Source organism: Rousettus aegyptiacus, unplaced genomic scaffold, assembly GCF_014176215.1.
Source record: "Rousettus aegyptiacus isolate mRouAeg1 unplaced genomic scaffold, mRouAeg1.p scaffold_m13_p_14, whole genome shotgun sequence".
In the NCBI taxonomy this organism is placed as follows: Eukaryota; Metazoa; Chordata; class Mammalia; order Chiroptera; family Pteropodidae; genus Rousettus; species Rousettus aegyptiacus.
The window spans coordinates 2,333,273-2,356,329 of NW_023416289.1; the positions used below are offsets into that span (position 1 = coordinate 2,333,273).

General features: G+C 54.8%; 1 long non-coding RNA gene across 1 annotated transcript in view; it reads left to right on the top strand.

The window, feature by feature from the left end:
* The window catches only part of LOC107512239, a 56,488-nt gene extending 44,005 nt beyond the window's left edge, over nucleotides 1–12,483 (top strand). Inside the window, exon 3 of the long non-coding RNA XR_001597231.2 lies at nucleotides 12,408–12,483. This is a non-coding gene — a long non-coding RNA (uncharacterized LOC107512239). The remainder of the gene's footprint in view (nucleotides 1–12,407) is intronic.
* Nucleotides 12,484–23,057: the final 10,574 nt, after the last annotated feature.

Sequence of the window (23,057 nt, forward strand, 5' to 3'; positions counted from 1 at the left end):
TGGCGCTTCGATGTCAGGTGCAAAAGGAAGCCTCTCCCGAGTCTTTATAACATGCTTGAAAGGACGGAGCGGCCTTGTCACAGGCCGCTGCGATGCTCACAGCGGAGCCGCGACTCATCTCGGAACAGATGGGCTTTTCATCAGGTGCGCGCCCGCTCCCGCCTGGTGCCCGCCACCCTTGGCGGAGGGAGAGGTTTGATTTCAGCTGCGGACAATTCCTTCCTTTCTTCCCGGCCCTTGAATCAACGCGTGTCCACAAACCTCCGTCTCTTCCTCCTCCGCCGCATCGGAGTGCCAGACACGGCCGGGTGCGGCCAGCCCGCTCTCCCGCCGCCTGGCTCGGGCTCAGACCCCGGGACGAGGGCGTCGGCACTTGGCGGGGAGCAGCGCGCAGGCTCCGGCACGCACGTCCCCGAACGTCCTTGGCGACAGCAGCTCCGTCGCACACGCGGGGGCGGCACCGGAGGCCCAGGGCACAGACCGCCCGGCCCGCGGTCTCACTCCCGTCTGTTGGCAGAGGAGGGACTTCCTGTCACTCACGACGTGTCTCTATTAAATATAAAGAAAATACGAGTGTGTGAAGCGTGCGGTTCAGTGTGGTAAGTGATTTTATAACGCAGAGTAGTGAACGGCTCGGCATCGACGCTGAACACTGCAGCAGCCGACGCTACAAGCGAAAGAGAAGGAGGCGCAGGGCTTTGGGTGTCCAGCCGCGTCGCGATGACACTCGTGAATGTCACCTCAGTTTTCACATCTTTAAAATGGGGTTAACGTGGCACCTAGCGATGACACGTAAGGTGCCGGCACCGCACGGTCCAGTAACTGGGACGCGTTCGCTGACCACTGCCGCGTGCCCAGGGAGCCTGGCGTCGTGACGGCCCACGGAGGGGGGTTGTTGCTGTCCGCATCTTCCCTGTGCGGCGCGGAGGGGTGAAGTGAGCGCAGACCCTGGCCCGCGAGGCGGCTCCCGCGTGGGGCCCGCCGCCCGCCGCCGGGCCACGTCCAGCCCCCGCCTCTCACGCGCGCCTCTGCTGAGCTCCGTGATTTGCCACACGCGGCCCCCGTTTGTTCCGGGTGTTTCTCTTTGCATCTCATAACAACGGGAAATGAATGTCTCACAGGAAGGAAGGGGTTCATAGCTTGCGTTCCGTTTGTGGCGTTCACAGCACACCTAGAGTTTCTCACTAGAAATTTTTAAAAATGAACTGAAGAAATGCTTACTAGTTGGATAACTGAAGGATTTAATTTTAAGAAGCAAATGTGGAACATGACTGATTGGCTTTTATAGCTTCTTATTTATCTTACCACACTGAATTCTAAAAGAGGATTCGAGGAGAATTATAAAAATATGGAAGACTCAACAGGGTAAAAGCAAACAAGCGAGAAAATCAGAGTGAAGGGGAAATAAAATAAAACCAGTTTTGCTTTGTTTTTTTTTCATTTTTTGATGGCAATTTGTCAGCAAATAGCGAAGCTGAAACCCAGACCATTTGCCAAGAACTGAAGCTCATGCCCATGGGACGAGCCTCAGGCTCCGATGGGACACACGGCCTGAACCTCAGAGGAAAGTGGGGGGCGCAGGCGGAAACCAAGGGGGCCTGGGACTTCCCTGGTCTGGCCGAGGGAGGTTCTGCCCGGCCTTCCCTGCGCCCAAGGCCCCAGACCTCGCTTTATAAAGCAGCGAGAATCACGCCCTGCGGCTGGCCCGGCCGCACCCAGCCTCCCCCAGGCCTGTTTCTGGGTCGTCTCTGACCTCTGTCTCCGACCTCTGTCGGCACGCGTCTTGGAAGAGCCCATTTCACCACCCTCTTCCCTGCCAGACCCACAATAAATCGAGAACACCCACCCCGCCCGTGCCTCTCCGTGCCGCAGTCTTTCTAAGTCCGGGTTCTCGGTCCCCTGCATGTGACGGGTGGCAGTGGAGGACCAGGGAGTCATGTCGCCGTCTGCATCAGGGACGGGCGGAGCCCTCAGGCCCCCGCTCCCGTTGCCAAGAAGCAGGGGGCGAGTCTTGAGACAAACTGAAGAGACAGACGCCAGGCACCGCGGAGGGCGGGGTGTGCCAGGCCCGACCCCGGGGCCTGTGGCAGGTCGGCCGCTCCAGCAGGAGGCCTCCGGCCCCTCGCCAGGCGGGGCACGTCACCGCGGTGCCCTGCGTGACTCAGCAGTGAGCCAGCATGTGAGTCCTTAATCTTGAAAACACCTTGTAGGGATTCATTCAAAAGTTGCGACGTCATCGTATTAGAAGGTCGAGCTGACGAGAAGGATGAGCTTTATGTATTTGCTTTAATAGGAAGTTGTATTCAATATGGAAACATTTGGAAATGCGGAGGCGAACGGTGGCTACACAGCTGACGTTAAAAGCAGTCGCCTCTCTAGGAGCCGGAGTGGGGGGGGGGCATTTGTGGGTGGGGGCTGCCGCTTGTTCTCACGAGCTTGTAGGCATTACTGGACTTTTCGATGATGTGAGTGTAGTTCTTTGATAAAGTAAAACTGAGGAAAAAAGGGAAACTTGCTGGGGCTCTTGTCTACTACTTAATTTATGAGTTGGGTTTCCGTGAGTGGATTTCGTCCACGCAGGCCACTCCTGGAGACGGCAGCTCATGAGCGAGAACCGAGGACATCGGGGAGGTAATTAACAGGTCAGCAGCCAAAGAGAGGCCCCGGACTCCCGGGGGGTCTGGGCTCCAGCTCGAAGAGTGGGCGCCCTCCGTGGCCGGCATTCTAAGAGCAGCCTGTGCTAACCCGCCCTTTGCTACGCGGTCTACCCGATGAGTCACCCACACTGTCGCTGAGACTCTGAACCATCATTCCAACTGGGGAAGTACTCGGGCCGGCTCTCTGTTGCCATGGAAACCGTGCAGCGCACGTCTCTCTGTTGCTTTGGTAACCCACCCCGTTTCCGCACATCACCACCGCTGGGGCATTTTGCTGCCATCATAATGGCCTCTGTTGTGGAGTGAATGCTAATGGGGCACGCTGTACCCCAGCCTCCCCCCCGCCCCCCGCAGCTCAGGGCCGGGCGTGCCCCTGACGATGACAGACACTCAGGTCCGGCAGGGAGGAGCAGCTGCAGCGGGTGCAGGGGCAGCTCCCTAATCATGAAAAGCTTAGCTCCTGATCGTAGAAAGGGGCCAGCACCTAGGAACCCAGAGAGGCGGGGACGGGGGCCATTCGTTAGAGGGCCCCAGGCCGCACGTCCAGGTCTGAGCGGTCCCCCGGTCCGCGAAGTGTAATGCTCGTGAGTAAAGCTTACGGGGTGACGAACACGGGCCGGGCACTCGGGCAAGCGCCTCACGCTCATTTAATCCCTAGTTCGCAGGGCAAGAAGAGGGTCAGGAAGTGCTCACTAGCGCCCAGACCAGAGCTCAAACTCAAACCGTAATCATTGCCCTGAGCGCCACTCGCTGGAGAATGGGGTACACGAGAGCCGCGTGGAGCGTCCTTGCCCCAGAAGAGCGTTCTCTTCACCTGGAGCAAGGGATGTAACCCCAGGGGGTGGGGGTGGGGCTGGGGAGGCGGGGGATGAGCCGGTGGTAACTGACAGGGCGCGGCGCCGTCCGAGGGTGACCGCCACGTCCACCCAGAGGTCGGCGCAGACGCTCCACGGGGAAGAGGAAGGAAGAGCTGCGAGAGAGCCACGGGGCAGGTCTGCAGCGAGGATCAGGGGCGCGCCCCGGCTCCAGCCCGACGCGGGCATCTCACCTGAGTCACCTCTACGTCGCCTCCCGCTGGCGGCAGCATTTGCTGTTCGGCTAAGAAAACAATGTCTCTCCTCGTTTCTTGTGACCTCAAGCCTCACGAGAGTCAAATTCACCTGATACTGTCTGATTCTTTTACTTTGGAATACAAAAAAATAAAAAATGGAAGTTTTATATAAAATTATTTTAAATTTTATGGCTCTCCATTTCACAACCCAATAATTCTATTTGCTTTCCAAGTAAGTTTTTTTTTTTTTTTTTTAGCCACCTCAGGTCCTCCTGGCACTGAGTGGAGTATAAATCTTCAGAAACAGAATTTTTATGGTGTCTTGATTTCTTGAATCAGAATTACCACACTTAGACGGGTCCGCGTAAATCTTCCGCTTTGTCCCCTACGCTCCTCGAGGACCTCAGCGCTCCTGGGCATGACAGTCCTCGCCCGCGGGCCAGAGGGACTGCGCAGCTATCGCGACGCCGAGCCTCCCGGGGGGCTGGAGCACAAGGCTCCCTGACGGGCCCCTCCGTGGGGTCCTGTTAAGCCCGGAGCAGTGGTAGTTCTCCGTGCCGAGCTCCCTCCCGCCCCGGTCATCTCAGAGGACCTGAAAACGCTCTATGGTCAGAGCCAAGCGCACTCAAACCCGCGTTTGACATTTAGGATTCGCGCATGTGCGTCGTCGGGAGGTCCAACGGCGCCGAACGCCCTTCCGTCTGAGTGGGGCCTGTGGTCGGCTACGGTGGTGGCCGGCGGTCAGAGCGTCTGCATTCGAATGCAGCCCGCTGCTGTCTGTCCGTCTGTCCCTCTGCCTGCCTGCCTTCCCCTCCTCCTCTCTCCCAGTAGCTTCATCTTCTCCAGCCTCGACTCTGTCCCAGTTTGCACATAGGGAAAATGCCGGACAGTTGTTTTGTGCAGATGGAACGAGACCGCGCGAGCCGGGCGCGTAGTGGTCTCTGGCACACGGTGCTGAGCGGGTGTTGACAGTCGTCAGTCCTGGAGAAAGGACTCCATCGGGCGTTTAAGGTCTTCGGAGAGAGTCCTCTCCCTTAGGGACGGGCGTCTTGCCGTCAGCCTTAGCCTGTGTCCGCACGTGACTCTGGGGGCACGGGAGTCCTGTCCCTCTCTAGAGCCCGCGGTGATGGCACCGGGTTAAGTCGCGGTGCGGGGCATCCGTGACACAAGCCCCTGCCCCCGGAGCTCGCGGCTGCCCTCGGAGGCCGCCCTGCAGCGCACGCCCCGAGCGCTGTGCGCTCTCCAAGGTCCTGACCCTGCCGTCCGCGCGCGCCTGCTGGGGACTCGTCTGGCAGCGTCTCTCGCTGGAGCCTGAAACGAGGACATTTTCGCCTTGACCTGTGGAGGCCTTGTGACTTTCCAGAAATGAATGTGGGTAATGACTTGTCATTATGAGTAATTAGCATTCGTGGAAGTCTGAGGAGAAGAGCTGCTTTTTTTTTTTAATTTTTATTTTTTTAATTTATTTTTAGCTTCGGGAACTTTCCTTCCTTTTGGCCACTTCTCCCGAGGCTGCACGTTTGGGAAGGGGCGGGGTAAAGTCATGGACATGAAAGGGTATCCGTCTGTGCCCGCGATCACCCCTCACCACCCCGAGAGAAACGAGCGTTGCTGGGTCTCGATGTGTCGAGATGCAGCTCCCAGACCAGACGGAGCCCCTTCGCACGCTGCACGTCAGAGGCGGCGTTTGTCAGCCGATGTCTGGGGGCGAAGGGGGGGCTGCACTTTTCGTCTCTTGCTCAGCGTGTCCGACCGCACACCAGAGGGTCCCTGATACCGCTCCTCGTCTCTGTTGATTTACGACATGTCGGGACCAGAGCGAATCTTAGACTTCAGGTCTCCAGTCCCCTCATTTTACAGGTGAAAAAAACCAAGGCCCCCAAAAGGTAAAGTGGCTTCTTTTTGGTACTTCATTCGTAGTTCAGAGCTTGAACTAGATGATCTTTAAAGTTCTTTTCGAATGCGTGAGCTATGGAGCCCGGCGTTGTAAGCGGTTTCGGCCATCGCGGAGACCCTGAGCTCACGATAGTGCTGGCCGTATTTGGTTCTATCGAGGCAGATTCCGGCATGTTCGTAAGTGGATTGTCTCGGTTTAGACAGAGTCATTACAGTAGAGGACAGCTGAGTCGCTCGCCAGAGGCTCGAAAACCAGAGGCAGGAGAAACGGGGAAAGCGCAGAAGCACGTTCTGCAGTCGTAAACACTTCCGACAGCGGCATGAGCATGCGACACCGTCTGCGGGCAAAACGCACGTGTGTACACGTTACACGTAAGTGTCGCGTGGTTCGGACTTCATCGCGGAGCCCACCACGTGCGTAGCCGTCGCCTTGCCGATGGTCAGAGAGGAGGGCTCGTCTCCTCTCTCCTGCAGCGGCCAGTAAAATAGTGGAAACGAGGCGGCGGCCGTGCCTGACGCCCCCGTCACACGCATGCAGGGCTCACGTCTACCCGGAGTGCGAGGAGAGGTGCTAACTCAGCGTGTCCCCCGCGTTTAACCCGCCCGTCCTGGAGGGCCCAGGCCTTCGGTGTGTGCGGCGGGGCCGGAGGCCCCCCGCGGGGAGGGGAGGGAGCCCGGGGTAGGAAACGGCGGCGCCCGCTCTGCGTGGGAGGGGGCCGTTTGTCACCAATGAGGAGGGGACGTTTTTGTCCTGCAGCTGCATAAGCCGGCACCTCATTCTGCACGACTTATAAGGACGTTTCTGGTTTCTTTTTTAACCTGGCCGACTGCGAGAACGCGCCCCATGTCCAGGGAACCGTTCATTAAGCGACGTACCCCTCAAGCTAAGAGCATCTCTGTGGAAGCACGGGTCGGCAGGGGCCTCCTCCAGACCATTCCACCCAGGGACCTTGGTCCCGGCTGCTCGTGGGACGTCCCGAGGCGGTTTAACCCCCCTGGGCCCTGCCCGTAGGAAATCACAGATTCCGTTTGTCCGTGGCGGGCGCCCGGCACGTGTGCGTTTCGGCGCCCCGGGGGGTGCTGACGTGCAGCCAGAGGTGAGACCCCCTGAGCCACCTCAACACTCTCGGGGGACAAAGGGGGGAGGCGCAGCTCGGGGAGTGGCAGCTCCCAAGGGCCAGAGGAACGGCCCGGCAGGCCACCTCCCAGGCCCCGTGCAAGCTCGGGGCAGCTCGGCAGGACACACTACTCGGCCTCGCATCCGGAGGCTTCTGAGGAGTGAATTAAAACTGGCGACCAGAGCAAGCGAAAATCAAGCTCTGTAATTAAAGCTCAGCCTTTTCCAGACTGAGAAGTTTAACGAGACGGTTTCAAGATCCGGAGTGGGCCTTACTCGCCTAGACCCAGAGAGGAGGGACAGAACCAGAGACAGACAGACAGACAGACAGACAGGGGAGAGGGAGACGGAAAGAGAAACAGAGACACAGGGGGGCGGAAAGAGACAGAACAGAGAGGGAGGGGGTTAGGGGGAAGGAGGGAGGGGGACAGAGAAAAGGAGAGAGAGACAGAGAGACAGACAGGGACAGACAGACGGGGCAGCGACTCGCCGCACGGGGCCGCCCAGCTCTCTGACGCGGGAGCCGTGTCGGGGAATTCGAGGGATTCCAATTAAGCCCTTTCATTTTGATTTCTCATTAGATCCTTAGAATATCTGCAGAAAATTAAATGGAGCTGGAGACCTCCAGCCGGGAGATTTATCCAATTTAATGTTTTGAAAGAGACTTATTATCTTGTCAGGAATAATTCGAGAATCCAAATAAGAGCAATTGAATCAGCAGAATCTGGGCCCCTAGATGACAATCATTCTGCACAGGCAGCCGCGGCGTTTAAACAGCTGAAGTGGCATTTCCAGGGTCGTTCCTGGGCGTTTGGTCCTCAGCCCGTCCTCACCGCCCCCCGTCGCCACGGCCACCCTTGCCCACCATGTTCCAGAGAGGCCGCGGCAGAGCTCTTTGATCTGATGGGGTGGACGCTGGAAAGGGCGGGCGGCTCGAACCCGATACCAGAGCCATCGGCGACCGAGGCTGGACGTGACCGAGCGGCAGAGGGACTGGCAGAGCGGCGAGCAGAGAGTCCCAGCGGAAAGACACGCCCCTCGACGCGGGGGACCGCACCCCGAGTCCCGCCTTCGGGGCTGTCGAGGACCCTGAGTCTCGCAGCCGGGCTGGTCACGCGGTGGTTTACGCGTTTCCCCGGAGGGCCCCGAATCTTGTCGTGTGTGTGTATTTCCCCCCCTGAGGTTTGGCGAGCGCAGACGTGTGTTGTACTCAGAAGGGACGGGCGTGGGCTGTGGTCCAAGGCGGGCACCTCAGCCTCGGCGGGCGTCGCGCCTTCAGGGTCAGCGTCCGGAGCAGCCTCGTGTCAGGGCACTGTCAGGGAGAGCGGCCGGTCTGAGGGACACGCTGTGCCTTCGGGCGCCTCGGGGGCAGGGGACGACCCCTCCCTCCTGCTCAGTCCGTGGCTTCTCCGCTTGGTGGTAAGTTCTGGACAAATTACTCAATCTCGGTTTTTTCATAGATAAGTTGTCAGTGCAAAAAAATGGGGGTAATGAGAGTTTGACCGGACCAGATGAGATCACGCGTACGGGGAAGTGTGGAAACGCAGCCCAGAAGAACGGACCAGCTGCGCGGGTGGTCCCGGCCTTGACTGAAGCAGCTCAAGATCTTTCAACACCCAGAGGGGACAGAGACGAAGCCCCCGTCATGCGCTCGTCCAGAGTGTAAGAGGAAGTGGCCGTCCACAGAGCGGGCGCCTCCTCGTTCCCAGGAGGTGGCGTGTGCACGGCTGTCGTCCAGCACAAAGGTGTCGCAACCACGTAGGCCGTGCGGAGAAATTACCGCTGATGCAAATGTGCACACAAAAGGCCGTTTACACCCGGTGAGGACGGAATGGCATGGGTTTCACGAAGTCGGAGAACTCTTCCCCTCTCAGGCACTGGGCAGACGTCGAACGCGCCGGTGCGTGGGCGAGTTTTAGCGTGTTTTTCACGTCGTTCTTCGGGACCGTTCCTCCCGCCTGGTGAGATAGGCTCTCAGCCCAGAGACCCTTGGAGATTCACCATCCAAGAGGAGAGTCGAATTGAACTTTGTCCAAGAATGTGAGGGCGGCAGCTACTCTCTCCAGAGCCGCTGCTTCTATTCTCATCTTGAATCCTTCGTTGACCCGAGTCGCGTTTCAGAGGCAGGCTTCGCTGTTTAAAAATGTCATGTTTCAAAAATAAAGCGCGTGTGCAGCTTCCTGGCAGAAGAGCCCCTTTCCGAAGCCTACGACCATGTCGTTTCTCTTCCCCCGGAATGGCTGCGTCGCTCAGACCCGGCCACACGAGCCGCGTGTCCCAATCTCCTACACACTTCGCCGTCCTCCACCACCTCGATGTTTTATTCATCGGCACCTGCTTCTCTGGGTGTCGCTGACACTTGCTTTGCTCAAAGCAGCTGCCTTTTAGCCTCTCTCCAAGTGCTCGCCAGCCCTCCGTTAACGATTCGATGGGGAAAGACCGGCGAGGGCGTTCTCCGCGGCGTGACGGACGCGCTGTCATTCCACCTGAGCCGCGGCAGCGGCGCGTCTGCCTTCGCAGTCGATGAGTTTGCATCGTTCGTTGGATGATGATAATTTTTTTATAACAAGGAGTGTTTAACAAACTCGACGACAGTCCCCAGTGATTTTCCGTAACAGCGGCCACGTGGAACTGTAATTTCCGAGTCCCTCTGATCGTGTCCAGCTCTGCGCTGTCGAGTTTAATGGCAGAGTGTCTTGGTGTCGTTGGCGAGAGTTCTTCTGCTCTGAATAGACTCTTGGTTCGCTGTCACTTAGCTGCCGAATCATCCTGTGCATTCATCACTAGTATTAAATTTCTAATGTAAAAGAGGCTCTTCAACGTAATTTATTTCGCTGCCTCTAGTTTTAATAATATGGTAGGAAAATCGATTCCTGAGTGTCAAGAACTGTACAGGTGGATCGACAGGGGAGAAAGTTTGAATTAAAAAAGCTTCACACACATCCCTCAGGGTCCTGACAAAAAAAAAACATCTCATGATATCTTAAAACACACCAGTTCATGTTTTTTTATTTCATTTATTTCAGCAGAACAGAGTTGAACGTGATCTGCATAAAGAGGTTTAGGGTAGGCAGCATCGTCGAAGATAGCAAAAATCAGAAAATTCAAATACCTAGCTATAGAGAATTAATTAAATATAGTAGCCCATTCTACGATAAAATAGTCATTAGAGAGAATGCAGAGGGCCAAGAGCATTAAAAGGGACAGAAGAAGGTTGTGTTAGCAAAAATTATACAAAAAAGAAAATATTAGATATGAGTCATTATGCAGTAACGAACTAAGCAGGGAAACACAGCAGAAATGTTTAGAAATGAAAGAAGAATTTGATAGAACTATATTAGTTATAGGAGATTTTAATCTAGCTCTTTTAGGCTCTGACAGGTCAATTAAACAAAAGTTAAAAGGGTATAAATGAAATGAAAGACACAATTAACAAACTTGAAATACATTTGGTATTCTACAGATTGAGACTACACTTTCCTGCCTTGTGTATACGTGTATATGTATGCCCACAAATTATTTATAAAAATTGGCTCTTGGTTACAAAGAAACAAATGAAAACCTTAGTAAGTTCTTTAGCTATACACTTTTTAGACCACATTTTTGAACCACAGTGCAGCGAAAAAATAAATTCATGAAATCACAATTTTCCCACCAAAAAATAACTTCCACTTTGAATTTTAAAAAAATACTGAAAATCTAAAAATGATTTTTAAAAATAATTTTTTTTTATTCAAAGGAAAAAAACCACAAAATGAAAATTTATTTGGGATTAAAGATATATATATGTATATATATAGACATACCTCAGTTTTAATGATCTTTTTAAAACACCATCTCTTAGTTATGTTGATTTTTTTCTGTTCTCTATTCTCTGTTTTATTGACCTCTGTTTAATATTTATGATTTCCTCTGTTCTGCCAGCTTTAGGTTTAGTTTGTTCTTTGCTTGTTACTTTAGGTGTGAAGTTCGGTTGTGGATTTGAGACCTTTCTTCTTTCTTACTGTCTCCATTGACGACCACGAGCGTTACTTGTGGCACTGCCTTCTCTGCATCCACAAGTTTCCGCACGTTGTATTTTTATTTTCATTTGCCGCAAGGTATTTTCTAATTTCCATTGTTACTTTTTCTTTGATCCGTCGATGGTTTAAGAGCACGTTGTTTAATTGACACATATTTGTGAATTTTCAACTTGTCTTTCGGCTGTTGATTTCTAATTTTATCCCCTTGGGGCCAGAAAAGACACCTTGTGTGGCGCTAGTCTTGAATTCGTGAAGGCTCGTTCTGTGGTCTGTCCTGGAGACTATTTCATACGCACTTGAGAAGAATGACTGTTCCGCCGTCGTTAGAAGGAGTGTTCTGTGTACGTCTCTTACATCCGGCGTGGCGTGTCATTCAAGTCCTCTTTCTCACTGATATTCTGTCTCGTTTCCTGTCATTGTTAATAGTGGGTATGGACGTGTGCTACTGTTATTTGTTGCTCTCTAGTTCCCCTTCAGCTCTGTCAAAGTTTGCTTCCTGTATTTAAGATCACTGAAGTTTAGCGAATAAATATTTCTATCTGTCATGTCTTCTTGGTGAATCTTATTATCATATAGTGTCCTTCCATGTATCTCGTGACAGTTTTCGACTTAAAGTTCATTTTTTCTGCTCGCTTTTGGTTCCTACTTCCAGGGAATATCTTCTTCTGTCCTCTGACTTTCAGCCCACACGTCCTTAGATCTAAAGTGAGTCTCTCGTGAACAGCATACACAGTCGTCCCTCGGGGTCTCTAGGGGATTGGTTTCGGGATGCCCCACGACGCCTAGTCTGCAGATGCTCAAGTCCCTTGTATGAAATGGCGTAGAACTCTCACACAACCCACACATCCTCCCCTATGTGTGGAATCATCTCTAGATTATGCGTAACACCTGATACCATGCCAATGCTATGTGATCGTCGTTGTAAGGCGGCGTTTGGGGGTAACGCGTGTTCAGCACAGACGCAGCCGTCACAGGCCTCGCAGCACAGTGCATGTCGGTGGCACCGTAACCTCCTTTTAGTCTTTCAGGATTTTTGATCCGAGGTTGGTTGAATCTACCGATGCCGAACCTGTGACTATGGAAGGATTTCCTTTATGCTTCATTGATTTTTTTTTTTTTTTTTGGTCCTAACATGCTTTGATTTCCTTTTCCGTATATTCTATAGCTATTGGCATAATGGTTACTTTTACAATCCCATAAAACACCTTAAAGTTGCAGCATTCCGTTTTACACTGATAACCCCTTAGTTTCCATCACATACAAAAACTCCTTCCGCTCCACCCCATACCTCCTTACTTTATGTTATTGATGTAACAGATTACGTCTTTATGAATTCGATACCCATTAACATAGATTTATATTTTCATTATGTTTTTCTCTCTAATTCTGTGTACCAAAATTACATTAATACGGTTAACTTATTTGTCTATGTATTTGCCTTTACAGGAGAATCTTGTGTTTTTATATAGTTTCATGTTGCTGTTGACCAACATTTAGTCATCGAAGGCCTCTCTTTGGGAATTTTTGTGGGACAGGTGTAGTGACCATGAACTCCTTCAACTTTTATTTATCTGGAAAAGTCTTAATTTCTCCTTCACTTTGAAGAACAGTTTTGCCAGATACAGCATCCTTGGTTGATAGGTTGTTTTTATTTTTTCTTTCAGCTCTCCGAATGTATCATCTCACTGCCTCCTGGCGTATAAAATTTCTGCTGATAAGCTGCTGATAATCTTACAGACCCTCCCCTGCATGTGGTGAGTCAATTTTCTTTTGCCGCTTTCAAAATTTTCTCTGCATCTTTGATTTTTGACAGTTTAATTATGTGACTCATTAAATGTGTCTCTGGGTTTATCCTACTTGGGAGTTTTTTAAGCTTCTCAAATATGGATGCCTATTTGTCTCCTCAGATTTGGGGAGTTTTCAGCCATTATTTCTTCAAATAACCACTTTGCCCCTTTATCGCTTCTCCCTCTGAGATTCCCATAATGCCTATATTGATCTGTTTTCGGGTCCCATACATTCTTTAGGCTCTCTTCACTTTGCCAGCTTTTTGCTCCTCTGAGTGATCTCCCGGGACCTTTCTTCAAGTTCACTGATTTTTCTGCCTGATCAAGTCTGTTTTTGAAGCCCTCTGGTAAATTTTTTTTAGTTCAATTATTATAATTTTTGGTTCCATAGTTTCTGTGTGGTTCTTCATAGTTTCTGTCTTGTCGTTGATCTTCTCATTTTGTGCATGCATTGTTTTTTTCTGGTTTTACTTCATTGTGCATCTTTGTCTTCTTTTAGCTTATTGAGCATATTGATGACAGTTATTTTAAACTCTTTGTCAGGCAGCCTCTAGATCTACATTCCTTTATGGTCTGCTTCTGGAGTTTCATTTTGTTCTTTTGATTGGGTCATGTTTGCCTGTTTCCTTTGATGCCTTGTAACTGTTTAAGATTTGTATATTTATTTGCATAAGGAACTACCTCTCTCAGTCTTTATGCAGAGGAAGATCTTTGCAGTCAGCCTGGCTAGAGACTCTGGGACCTTTCGAACCTTTTCTGGTCTCTCGTTTTGCTCGATGTCTACCTGAGGAACTGCAGGTGTGATGTCCTGCAGGGCTTGCGTATGTTCTAGAAGGGGCCTCTTCCTGGAAGAAGAGCCGTGGGAGGTGATGAGTTCCCCGTCAGCCGGTGATGAGAGTGAAACGGCGTGCATGAGAGGCGCCCTAGCAGGGCATGGATTCTGGAACCAGGCTCTCCGCTTGACTCCCGTCTTTCTCGGGCTAGCTCTGTAACCTTCAACCAGTCCCTTGATTTCTCTGTGCTCTCATCTGTAGAATGAGCGAGCATGTAACCGCCCAGCACGCAGGACTGCCGTCTTATCAGCTAAAGAAAAAAACAGAAAGGTCAAGCCCCTTTCTCAATAATTCCAGTAAAAGTCCTAGAAATGAGTCTGATGGGCCAGCCTTGGGTCATATGCCTTTTGATGAATTAGTCAGGGGACAGAGCAGTCTTATTGATTAACCCTGAGCTGTGCGGCCGCCTGTGAAATGAGAAGGGCCTTGCTGAAAGGTGACATGATCGAGAGTGGCGTAGGGATGGTTCCGCAAAGGAAATCACGCTCCCTGGGGCCGCGTGAGGGAGACTGGACACAGGCGTAGACCGCGTGCCTCCTGGGGGTACAGCGCACAGCTCACGCTTTTCTGAGCACTGTCTCAAGCACCGCGAGCACATAGTAGGTCCCCGGTAAGTGGTTTCCCTCCTACGCTGGCTATCACCAAGTCTGCCTCGCTGCAAACCTCTTGACTGTAAATGCTGTGATTCTCTCTTGCTTTTCAGGCAGGAAAGCCTGGGGCGATACTTGTACCCAAAATATCACATAAACACTTTTAAAAACCTTTCTCGGACTTTCTTCAGAGTTGTGAATGGTATGTGACAATCTCAGACTGAGCAGCAGACCCGAGGTGTCGCTGGAAACTCTGAGATGGGTGAATGGTCTTTCAGATACGTGAGGGACGGACCAGGCTCTGTGGTCTTAGATCTCCCTCGAGGACCAGTGAGCGTGAAGTGCCCTTTGGGGATCCCGGTGGGGATGCTGCCACAGTGGGTTTATGGCCCTGGCCAGCCTGGGACGGAGGCCTCCCAAGACGTGGGTGGGTTTCGCTCTTCAGCTCGTGTGCTGTGGGGATGAAGCGTTCGCAGCCCGTAAATCTGCTCAGCCCAAATGCCAAGACGATTCTTTAAAGGCGAGGCGAATCTGACCGATGTAAAAACACAGATGGAGCCTGCCTGGCGAAATGTCACAGCACAAGGGAGTTGGGATGATGACGAGCGTGGGGAGAAAACCTCCCTCGTCATCCTGACAACAGCCCCGAGGCTGTGCCAACCGGGAGCTGCTGGGCGGGCTCAGGAAAGGGAGATTAGGTGGCCAGACACCTGGGGTTCTACTGTGATGCGTGAATTCGGGGCCACACGTCTTGAAACGATTTTGGTCTTCACTCTCCTGTTTAAAGTACAGGAATGCTGCTAGGAAGAATCACATTTTAAGATCCCAAAAGGTAATCTTTTCTGTTGGAAAGAGACAGAGAGACAGACGGACTATATGTGCACAGGTGCCCGGTGCTACGTGGATGATGACTTCATCATCTCCTGTTGCTAGTAAGGAAAGAGCTACAGAAGGGGTGCATCCTGGGAAAGTCCTGTCACAGGGAGTGGATGAGAGTAAAACGGCACGTGTGTGGCTTTGAAATATAGGGACATCCGGTGGGGGAACCTTCTGCTGTATCTGCCCGGCCACTGACACCTTCTGCTAGAACTCCTTCACCTCGCCCTTTACCCACGTGGTTGCCATGGACTCTGTCGTGATCTTACATGCCCCTCCCCTAGCCACAGCTGATTGGTCAGAAGTGAGCACCTGACCTAAGCTGAGCCAATGATAGTATCTCTCCCATGCTGGCCGTAGCAGAGGGATCCCAGGTTGGGCTCCCGATCCACTTGATGCCACAGGCCCATTCTCAAGGATTTATATTGGAACCACGGAGCTTGTCAGTCATCTCTCTTGACTGCATGCGGTCAGTCTGGGGCTGCTGGTAGCCACACTCCATGCCGTGTAGAGAAAGGCCCTCTGCAGAGAAGGCCAGATGGAGCTGATGCGCTGGGGCAAGCAGGGATGCGGGAGTTGGGTGGCGTTAAACGCCCCCGTCCGCCGCTCCTCAGGCCCACCCCTGCCCGTCTGTGGCCGACGGCCCAGCCCTTCCTGGGAGTCTCCGGAGCCCACGGAACCCTCTTTATTGCATTAACAGTTCCCAGTGGCTTCCGTTACTAAGGCTGAGGGAGCCCTAACAGCACAGACACCTAAACTGGTCCTCAGAAGACGGCAGTAGGAGGGTGATCGCCGGGGCCTGGGGGAAGGGAAGCGGGGAGTCTAATGAGCTCAGAGTTTGCTTTTGCAAGATGGAGAGAGTTCTGGAGATCGGTCACAACGACATGAACATGCTTAACACTACTGAACTGTGCACTTAAAAACGGTTAGAAAGGCGAATTCAATGTGATGTATATTTTACCGCAATTTTAAAAATAGTCCTGAGAAGAACGAAAAAACGTACCTCCCCGGCATGCCGGAGTCAAGGGTCAGGCCGCCAATTATTTTCTTGATGTTGGTTTTGCAGCCGAGCTTTAAACTCCCTTAACCCCAGCCCGCCCCTTCCCTGCCCCTTCTAGATCCTCTCACTGGTCACCCCCGCATTGTGTGGCCTATTTTAATAACATGGGGTCTCTTCGGCCAAGCTGTAGCAAGTAATCTGGAAAACATATCAGATTTCCTTGCCAATTTCCTTTGCAGGGAATTCCTCACTGAATTCCTTGCAGAGCTGTGTGTAACCGCTGTGGGCAACTTGGGCACCGGTGAGCTAACATCTTCCTGCACAGTGCACGTGTGTAAGAGGGGGGTCTTCGGTCTGGACTTGGGGGCCGCGAGAAAGAGCAAGAGAAAGAGGCTGTGATCACAGCCTGACTTTGAAATCCCTCTGTGCGGCTGACATTGGGGGTGGTGGCTTCTCATGGATGCACTGTGGTCCCCAATCCACACGACACACCCTCCCCGCCCCCACCTCCCCAACCAGCCGCTGAGCGAGGATGAATAAGGAACTTAGGCCGGCTCTTCTGCTTTGAGGAGCTTTTCACCAAAGGCTCAGCCAGAGGCAAAGCTATCAACAAAGACAGGATTTCAAAGAAGAAAACTAGAGCCGATTCCCCTTTGCCGCGCTGAAAGGCGCCATCAGACACACACGCTCAGCTTCGTCCTCCGGATCCCCAAATGTTTTGTGTCTGTGTTCATAATGTTCTTATCTGCGCATGGAGAAATCCCTTTCTCTTCAAAATATGCTGTTAAAAACATACAGATCTTCAAAACCCATTTAAAGGGAATTGACTTGTAGAGATGAAAATCCCCCAAAAGAGATGAAATAGCTTTTTAAAAAATATTGTGGAGGAGGTGAGTTTGAGCGTTACACGGGGTGGAGGGGTCACAGACCTGCCTCCTGAAATGCATTTCTTTTTCTGAGCTAAATGCAGAAGGTGTTTTAAGTGCAAAGTATCTATTTTATGAAGTCCCCGGCTTTACCCACATGCTCGTGCTATCTGCGAGAATGCTCTGACAAGTTAGCATTAGTATTCTGGACGATGGAAAAATGATTTGATTTTACCAGATAGGAGAAGCTATTAATAAAAGCAGAATTGAAATAAATTAGCAGGACATACACGCTGTCTGCGGACTCCGAGAGAAGCCGAGGTTCCTGAGAATGCGCGGCGTGAGGAGTTAAAGCATTTCCCTCTGGGCCCGGTGGCTGGGGTGCTGTTGGAGGGCCACCAGCGCTCTCTGCCCAAACCAGCTGTCCCGCGGACATCGTCTGCTCAGCTCTCAGGGCTATCTGTGGGCGTCCAGACAAGCCCTCGCCTTGGCCATAGATGTTTTTGTTGTTTTGTTTCGTTTTCTTTCTATTTCAAAATCCTCAGCGACGAAACCAAAGCAACAGGTCAGCTCCCCGGATCCCAGCCCCTGACGCACATGCTTCCACGTGCCCGGGGACCCACGGAGGAATGCTCTTCTGTGCCCAGGCTGGGGCCAGGAGGAGGGTCTGGACCGTGGCGGAGGGTCCAGCGCGTGGGTTCCTAATGACAGCGGGACATGCCAGCAGACCAACGGGCAGGACGGGGAGGCTGAACGGTTTGAAGCCGTCCTGGGGGAAGAGCCTGGGCGAGAGGTCCAGAGAGCGCAGGTGCAGGCCAGGTGTCGAAGGAGCAGGTATCCTAGGAGCGCCCTGCGTCGCCCAGCTGCTGCTCTCCCTGGGAGCGGGGCTCAGTGCGGGCAGAGGCCACAGGTGCAGGCGGGGGCCGGTGAGTGTCTGGTCACCGTCGCTTTGCGCATACCCGAGAGCAAGGTTCGGGCAGCCGCTGACTTTGCCTGCCCAGCATTCACCCCTCTTTCTGCTCAGGGCATCCTGGTTCTCACCCGGCGATTCGCCTCACCAGCGCTTAGCTTCCCGCCGTCACACTGCGCTGCAGTGGACACATGACCCAGGTTTGGCCGTTGCGAATACAGCGTCAGCCAAATGACCCATCTAGCGTGCAGCCCAAACTGGACCGGTCACGCCAAGACCTGGCCACAGTGGTCCCCTTCTCCTGGGGCTCCACACCTGGTGGGATGTCGGTCTGCAACTGCCAGCAACTGTCTCTGCCAGCGTCTGGGAGGGTCTGAAACTGAAGCACGAGGGAGGGACCCGGACGGCCGGGGGCAAAGCACCGGGTCCCGCTGTGCTCAAAGCCAGACATGGCCTCGGGCGCGCATGTACTATGAGCCACAAACCCCTTCATTCAGAAGCTGCCCGAGCCGGACCTCCAGCTCCGAGAGGTGGCGATGTGGCTCCACCTCTCCTGGCAGCAAGCCCCGCCCCCTGCCCGACTCCGCCCCTGCCCGGCTCCGCCTCCCACCAGGCTCCGCGCCCTGCCTGGCTTGCACCACCTCTGAGCCTAGGCCTGAGCCCGTTCCCGTGACGACAGCCCCTGCTCAGGGCCCTGGCTCCGCCCTGTGCCAACCGCAACACCCTGAGTGGGCCCTCAGGGCCTCTGCGCTCGTCCCTTCATCTGTAGAATGGGGGTGGCTCGGTGTACCCTCAGGTTGTTAGAAAACGTAAATGGGTCCGTGGAGGTCCACCGCCCAGGGCGGTGCCTAGCGCGTGGCGGGCTCCCCTGGGCGCCAGCCCGCGCCGCCCGGGAGGAGATGCAGAGCAGTCGCCGCCGCCGAAGGGCCCCCCTCGCGGAGCCCGCGCTCAGGGTGCCGCGCGGCCAGGGCTGGCTTCCCTCCCGCCGTGTCACCTTGCGAGCACGCGGAGGGCGGGGTGGGCGCCAGCCGCGGCCCCCGGGCAGCGGCCTGCGGGGCGGAGGGGCCGTCCGTCCGGGGCTGGCCCTCTGCTGCTGGGCGTTGAACAGCGCCAAGCCGGACAGGGCACAGCCCCTTCGTCCTTCGAACTTTCTCTGAGGGGCTTGGAACTGTGTACGAAAGTTTATTCGTGGGTCTAACGCCTGCATTATACACGCGTGAGGATCCACTCTCACCTGGTTTCCTCCTCTTCATCTTATTTTCTGAAGTCTTAAATCGTCCTTATTAAAAAATAATAATAATAAAGTAAAGACAAAAGGCAAACTTGTAGGGGAGAAAAAGCTAAGAAACCCGAACGCCTCTAACACCCGCCGTGCTGGGACCCGTCCTGCGGTGACAATACCGTCGCCTTTGACATGTGTCAGGGTCACCCTCTAAACGCCTAGGATTCATCTTCAGTACCGCTCACCCCCTCCCCGTCCCCCCCTGTCAGAACCCACACAGTCCTTTCTTCATGGACCCGCCACTCGGCTTGTTACCATAGAAACCACTGCCTGTGTCAAAGCACCTCGGAGAGGGTAAGAGCAGGCATGAGCCGCTGCCATGGCAACACGCACCTCCACTGCAGCAGCCCACGCGCTGCCATCTTGATTCTAAAGGCAGAGGAGTGATCGCAGGGGCGCGGGGCGGGCTCCCCGGCTGCGGGTGGGGCTGGAGCACTGGCCCCGCCAGCAGTTCAGGCCGCTGCGCCTGCGAGGAGAGTCGAAGTCGAGCTCCGAGCCCTGCCGTGGCCCCGAGGGCCAGAGCCCGTGTGAGGCCTAGGGCCAGCGAGGTCGCTGGCCGTTGCTGACCAGGTCAGAGCATCGGCCCTGCTGCGCCTGCTGATGTCGCACCTGGCGGGACCCACACGCACAGCGTGGGGGCGAAGGGCCTCAGCTCGGGGGCCAGAGCCCCCGCGGTCCAGCCCTGGCTTTGTCACCTTCTGGCGGGGCGACCCTGGTTAAGCCAACTTGTGTGGCCTGTGTTCTCCTACCTACAAAGTGACAGCAGTAGTCCCTACCTCGCAGGGTTGCCATGGAAACCACGTCACTGAATTTATGACAAGCTCTAAATACTGTCATATCCTAATCCCCCAGTAAATGTTAACTGTTACAGCTGTCACTCATGATAGAGAGGTGGCACTTACGGGGGCTTCGTTCATGCCGGCTGCGGTTTAAGCGCCTCACTCTCACGGTGGCCTTCGGTCCTTAAGTGACGGTGTGAGGGTGCACCCCTGGCGCCCTGGGTGGCCCCCAGACCTGTGCCCGTTGTGCCGTCTCCCTAGGACGTGCCCTCTCAACAGGGCAGAGTCACCCCCAGGGGGGCACAAGTGCACCCCAGCCCTGCGTGTGGGTCTCACTGTCTGTCTGTATGACCACAGAGATGCACACGGTACCTCAGCAGACGTACAGGTGTCTGCGGTGCTAACATTTCAGGGATGCAGGAAGCTGGCAGGGTGGCGGGTGGGCCCTGGCTAGACCTCCGGTGTCGGGGGAAAGGCTGGCAGCGCCAGATGCTCCGGAAACACTTCCCGAAGGCCTGGAAGCGTTTCCCCCTCCGACCTACATGCCTGACCTGTGGGCGTGGAGCTTCTAGTGGGGAGCAACGGTACCCCGAGGGCTGGCAGCTGCAGTAGCCACAGCTGCAGTGAGCGGGGAGGCCCGGGGAGGCTGCGCCGAGGGTCTCTAAGCATCTACCCCACCCCCCACCCCTCGACGTGCAAAGAACCACTCAGCAGAAGTGGAAATCCACCTGGAACTTTCTAACGTACAACACTTTACGATTTGCGAAGCGACGTGGCCTCCACCAGGGCCGCTCGACCATCATCATTAGGAACGGGAAGAGGAGAGGGGGCAAGATCTCGACGCGGGACGTCCAGCGTCAGCGCGCAGGGACCCCGCGGACTTCCAAGCATGCAAAGCCGCGCTCCTCTCCACGGCCAGAACCCGCGGTTCCCTCCGGGGTCCACAGAGCTCCCCCCCCCCCCACCGCGTGCGCCCCTGCGCGCCTGGCCCGAGCGGCGCCCGCCTCGCTTTGCCCGCCGCAGTCGGTCTCACGGAGACTCGGGGCGCACCCGGGTGCAGCGAGCCGGGGAGAACGGGCGCCCGTTGTGCCCACGATGAGCTGAAATCTGGACTCCCCGCTGGCTTGCGGCCGGGTCTTTAAAGGTAGAGGGTGAGAGCTGGGCTTGGGGGGTTGAGGGTGGAGCGGGCTGGCGGCGTAAGCTTCAGTGGGTTTCCGCTGAAGTTCCTGACGTCATCTTGTCCGGTGCCTTCGTCGCTGTGGTTGGCTGATCCGACCAGGGGGAGGAGCCGAGATTCTGCAAAATGTCTCACAACCCGGCATCGGCGACGTTACCGCTAAAGCGGACGCAGAAACTAAGCGCCTTGTGACCGTCGTTGCTGCTTAAGCTGCCGTTGTCTTATGTTTAACCAGCTACGTGTTCTGGTTCTCAAGCAAAGTGTGCTTTGAGACTTAACGCTACGTGCGTGGCTCGTGTCATGTTTCTGTTGGACGGAGCCGCTCGTGAGCATCGTCCCATTCGCAACGCGTTCTCGGAGCCTTGCACGGAGCCTGGTGTGCAGCAGGTGCTCGATAAACACCTGTGAATAAAGGAACGCTTCCCATCAGACGCCCTTCCTCCGGGGATCGTGAGCTCTGAGGACAAGTCGGGGACGCCCCTTCTGCCTGGTCGGTGGCGAAGGTTTACGACTCTCGGAGGGAGGGTTGCCCGCGGCGCACGTCGGTGGTTAGGGAGGGCGGAGCCCGACCGAGGCGGAGGCTGGCGGGGGACCTGGAGAATAAGTGGCATGACGTCCGCGGGGTCCTGGAGGACACGGGGCTCTCGCGGAGGACGCCGGTCGCTGCTGGCTAGTTTGGCTCACTTGTCTTGACAGGAAGCTGCCAGGATCTGCTGGCTCTGCAGTTTTACCTGCCGGAGCGGGGAAACATGAGACTTTCTGCTGCGGGAGGTCGTGAGAGGCAGAGACAGCTGCCTGCTCCCAGGAGCAGGACGTCACCACTGTCACAAGCACCCCGGCATCGGCGTCGGTTTGTCATAAATTCCCTCGATGCCTCTGACTCCGCTTTACTGACCAGTGAAAAGAGGTCTGAGAGGCGGCGTGGCTTAGCCAGTCACAGAGCCAGCGCCAGAGCTCAGCCTCCTGGGCGGTACCCAGTGCCCTGCCAGCCCTTTCACAGGGTCCCTGCCCCCAGGAGGGCGGGGTGGGGGGGCGGGGCAGAGACCGAGATGGGAAGAGAGGGGAGGGGCAGGCGGGTGGAACAGAGAGTGTGGGGTCTCTCACCTCGGTTTGTTCGGTTTGGTCACGTAGCTCTTTGATGATGGAGGTTTCGAGGCACTGCAGGTGGGCTCTCTTTCTGGGTGCAGGTGTGTGACAGGAGCCCAGCTCTAGAATTCTAGAATAACACCCCAGCTACCCTGCTCTCTGTCTACTACTGGCTTTCCGAGTCCCCAAGGACGACACTTCCTAGCTCCCCGTGCCCTCGTCCCTCTGTAAGGTGGAGAGCTGAGATGCTGTGAGCCTCCGAGTTCTCTCATCCCCGTGCGCAGACGCCAGCCACTGGCCCTTTGACGGTGGGCAGGTAGGGCGCCCGTCCCGGTCAGCTGCCGCTGTTGCGAGTGTCCCCGAAGGGCTGTCATGCAGAGATCTGCCATGTAGACCTCTGGGCTCCTCTGCTGCCCAGACCTGAGCTCAGGGCCCACGCCGGAGTGGCACATTCGCCTCACATTGGCGGCAGGAGCCCACGGGGACAAGACCAGCCGCTCGCACGTACCTCGAGCCTCTGCCTGTCCGAAGCGAGTCGCGTGGCCCGGCTCAGCGTCAGGGGGCTGGGAAGCTCACGCCTTCCGTGAAGACTGCGCGAGGGCGGCTGGGGAAACGTTTTTAAAGAATAGTCCACCACGTTCCTTCTTCTGTCTGGGCCTCAGCAACCGTTGATTTCAACGACTGTGGGCAGCGAATAGAACCGCGCGCTGTGCGTAGAGGATGGTACCAGCACATAACACTTGGTCCGTGAAATGCTGCTGCAACAGGTCCCCCTTACACTCTAGTTCATTATTTCCTTCATTTGACTATTCCACAGGTCAAATGCCATCTCTGAAACTGAACCTAGAACTGGTTTGATGCATCGGGCAGGATATATCCCATTTTGGATGGCCAAGGTGGTACCGTTTGCACAGAGACGCCATCGAAGCTCCCCCGCAGCTCCGGCAGTGAGCGCCGCTCCCCAGCTGTAGCTTTCTCCCTGCATAAACTATGAATGACAAAAGCTCTCCTCGTAAATCTATTCGCTTTTCCGCTGCCTTCTCAGGTTTTAGCGCTTGCTACTTTTCTCACGGGGTCGCATGCAGGTTCGCTGAGTTTAATGGCAGGTGAGATGAGTGTGTTCATTAG